We start from the raw sequence: 4,084 nt of genomic DNA, 5'->3' as shown, positions 1-4,084 counted from the left end.
TTGTGGTTTTGATTTGCATTTCTCTAATGATCAGTGATGTTGTGCTTTTTTTTATTTTTTAAGTTCTGGGATACATGTGTGGAATGTGCAGGTTTGTTACATAGGTGTACACATGCCACGGTGGTTTGCTGCACCCATCAACCTGTCATCTGCATTAGGTATTTCTCCTAATGCTATCCCTCCCCTAGCCCCCACCCCCTGACAGGCCCCTGTGTGTGATGTTCCCCTCCCTTTGTCCATGTGTTCTCATTGTTCACCTCCCATCTATGAGTGAGAACATGCGGTGTTTGGTTTTCTGTTCTTGTGATAGTTTGCTGAGAATGATGGTTTCCAGCTTCATCCATGTCCCTGCAAAGGCCATGAACTCATCCTTTTTTATGGTTGCATAGTATTCCATGGTGTATATGTGCCACATTTTCTTTATCCACTCTATTATTGATAGGCATTTGGGTTGGTTCCAAGTCTTTGCTCTTGTGAATAGTGCTGCAGTAAACATGCATGTGCATGTGTCTTTATAGTAGCATGATTTATAATTCTTTGGGTACATACCCAGTAATGGGATTGCTGGGTCAAATGGTATTTCTGGTTCTAGATCCTTGAGGAATCGCCACACTGTCTTCCACAATGGTTGAACTAATTTACACTCCCACCAACAGTGTAAAAGTGTTCCTATTTCTCCACATCCCCTCCAGCATCAGTTGTTTCCTGACTTTTTAATGATCACCATTCCAACTGGCATGAGATGGTATCTCATTGTGGTTTTAATTTGCATTTCTCTAATGATCAGTGATTATGAGCTTTTTTCATATGTTTATTGGCCACAAAAATGTCTTTTGAGAAGTGTCTGTTCATATCCTTTGCCCACTTTTTGATGGGGTTGTTTGTTTTTTTTCTTGTAAATTTGTTTAAGTTCCTTGTAGATTCTGGATATTAGCCCTTTGCTACAAAGAGAATAAAATACGTAGGAATACAACTTAAAAGGGATGTGAAGGACCTCTTCGAGGAGACCTCCAAACCACTGCTCAGCAAAATAAGAGAGGACACAAACAATGGAAAAATATTCCATGCTCATGGATAGGAAGAATCAATATCGTGAAAATGGCCATACTGCCCAAAGTAATTTATAGATTCAATGCTATCACCATCAAGCTACCATTGATGTTCTTTACAGAATTAGAAAAAACTACTTTAAATTTCATGTGGAACCCAAAAAGAGCCTGCGTAGCCAAGGCAATCCTAAGCAAAAAGAACAAAGCTGAAGGCATCATGCTGCCTGACTTCAAACTGTACTACAAAGGTGTTGTGCTTTTTTTCATATGTTTGTTGGCCACATGTATGTCTTCTTTTGAAGAGCATCTGTTCATGTCCTTTGCCCACTTTTTAATGGGGTTGTTTGTTTTGGCTTGTAAATTTAAGTTCCTTATAGATGCTGGATATTAGACCTTTGTCAGAGGCATAGTTTGCAAAAATTTTCTCCCATTCTGTGTATGTTGTCTGTTTACTCTGTTGATAGTTTCTTTTGCTGTGCAGAAGTTAGTTGAATCCCATTTGTCAAGTTTTGCTTTTGTTGCAATTGCTTTTGGCATCTTCGTCATGAAATCTTTGCCAGTTCCTATGTCCAGAATGATATTTCCTAGGTTATCGTCCAGGGTTTTTATAGTTTTCAGTTTTACATTTAAGTCTTAAATCCATCTTGAGTTGATTTTTGTATATGGTGTAAGAAAGGGTTCCAGTTTCAGTCTTCTGCATATCGCTAGCCAGTTATCCCAGCACCATTTTATAGTGATTCTTTCCCCATTGCTTGTTTTTGTCAGTTTTGTGGAAGACCAGATAGTTGTAAGTGTGCAGCCTTATTTCTGGGCTCTCTATTCTGTCTCCTTTGTCTATGTGTCTGTTTCAGTTCCAGTACCCTGCTGTTTTGGTTACTGTAGCCCTGTAGTATAGTTTGAAGTAGAGTAATATGATGCCCCCTCCTTTTTTGTTTTTGCTTAAGATTGCCTTTGCTATTTGGGCTCTTTTTTGGGTCCATATGAATTTTAAAATAGTTTTTCTAGTTCTGTGAAGAATGTCACTGGTAGTTTGATAGGAACAGCGTTGAACCTGTAAATTGCTTTGGCAATGTGGCTGTTTTAATGATATTGATTGTTCCTATCCATGAGCACGGAATGTTTTTCCATTTGTTTGTGTCATCTCTGATTTCTTTGAGCAGTGTTTTGTAATTCTCATTGTAGAGATCTTTTACCTCCCTGGTTAGCTGAATTGTTAAGTATTTTATTCTTTTTGTGGCAATTGTGAATGGGATTGTGTTCCTGATTTGTCTCTCAGGTTGGCTGTTGTTGGTGTATAGGAATGTTAGTGATTTTTGCACATCAATTTTGTATCCTGAAATTTTGCTGAAGTTGTTTATCAGTTCAAGGAGCTTTTGGGCCAAGACTGAAAATTTTTTAGATACAGAATCATGTTGTCTGCAAACAGGGATGGTTTGACTTCCTCTCTTCCTGTTTCGATGATCTTTATTTCTTTCTCTTGCCTGATTGCTCTGGCCAGGACTTGCAATACTATGTTGAACAGGAATGGTGAGAAAGGGCATCCTTGTCTTTTGCTAGTTTTCAAGGGGAATACTTCCAGCTTTTGCCTGTTTAGTATGATGTTGGCTGTGGGTTTCTCCTAGATGGCTCTTATTATTTTGAGGTATATTCCTTCAATAACTAGTTTATTAAAAGTTTTTAACATGAAAGGATGTTGAATTTTACCGAAAGCCTTTTCTGCATCTATTGAGGTAATCATGTGGTTTTTATTTTTAGTTTGGTTTATGTGATGAATCACATTTATTGATTTGCGTGTGTTGAACCAGCCTTGCATCCCAGGAATAAAGCCTATGTAATTGTGGTGGATTAGCTTTTTGATGTGCTGCTGGATTCGGTTTGCAAGTATTTTGTTGAGGATTTTTGCCTCTGTGTTCATCAAGGATATTGACCTGAAGTTTTCTTTTTTATTGTCTCTCTGACAGGTTTTGGTATAAGGATGATGCTGGGATCATAGAATGATTTGGGGAGGAGTCCCTCCTTACGAATTTTCTTGCAATAGTTTCAATAGGAATGGTACCATCTCTTTGTGTATCTGGTAGAGTTTGGCTGTGAATCCTTCCGGTCTTGGGCATTTTTCGGTTGGTAGGCTGTTCATTACTGAATCAATTTTGGAACTTGTTATTAGTCTGTTCAGGGCTTCAGTTTCTTCTTGGTTCAGTCTTGGAAGGGTGTATGTGTCCGGGAATTTATCCATTTATTCTAGATTTTCTGGTTTGTGTGCATGGAGGTGTTGAGAGTAGTCTCTGATGGTTGTTTGTATTACCGTGGGGTCAGTGGTAACATCCTCTTTGTCGTTTCTAATTCTGTTTATTTGGATCTTCTCTCTTTTATCCCTTTATTAGTCTAGCTAGCAGTCTATCAATTGTATTAATATTTAAAAAAAAAACAGCTCCTGGATTCCTTGATCTTTTGAATGGATTTTTGTGTCTCAGTCTCCTTCAGTTCTGCTCTGATTTTGGTTATTTCTTGTCTTCTGCTAGATTTGGGGTTGGTTTGCTCTTGCTTCTCCAGTTCTTTTAGTTGTGATGTTAGGTTGTTAATTTGAGATCTTCCTAACTTGCTGATGTGGACATTTATTGAAAAATATGGAATGCTTCATGAATTTGTGTGTCATCCTTGCACAGGGATCATGCTGATCTTCTCTGTATCATTCCAATTTTAGTATATATGCTGCTGAAGCGAGCGTGGTATGGATTTTTCAAAGTGTGTAATGAGTCACTATTAATTTTTATATTGAAGACAATATCATTATCATGCTCAAGATCATTTGTAGGGCTTTTATCCAGAGATGTGATGAAACAATGCTCCAAATTCTAGGACTCCTTATGCAGTGATAGGAGAAAAACAACGACCAAACCCTTATGAAACATAGGTAGTTAGATTTCTTTGAATACAATTACCATTTTTTAAATGTGAAACATGTCTTTAAGACTCCTGCATGTTAAGGTCAGCAGTGATTAATTTAGAAACTGTGAATGTTAATTGAAGGCACAGTT

General features: G+C 37.8%; 1 non-coding gene across 1 annotated transcript; it reads right to left on the bottom strand.

Moving 5' to 3' along the window:
- Nucleotides 1–3,667: 3,667 nt before the first annotated feature.
- On the bottom strand, nt 3,668–3,774 carry LOC116812292 (U6 spliceosomal RNA). Its single transcript, XR_004370605.1, has one exon. It is a non-coding gene; the product is annotated as a U6 spliceosomal RNA (small nuclear RNA).
- Nucleotides 3,775–4,084: the final 310 nt, after the last annotated feature.

Source organism: Hylobates moloch, unplaced genomic scaffold (assembly GCF_009828535.3).
Source record: "Hylobates moloch isolate HMO894 unplaced genomic scaffold, HMol_V3 SCAFFOLD_7, whole genome shotgun sequence".
Classification (NCBI taxonomy): Eukaryota; Metazoa; Chordata; class Mammalia; order Primates; family Hylobatidae; genus Hylobates; species Hylobates moloch.
The sequence above is the reverse complement of the archived record's forward strand: the minus strand, read 5'-3'. Positions and strand labels throughout refer to the sequence as shown.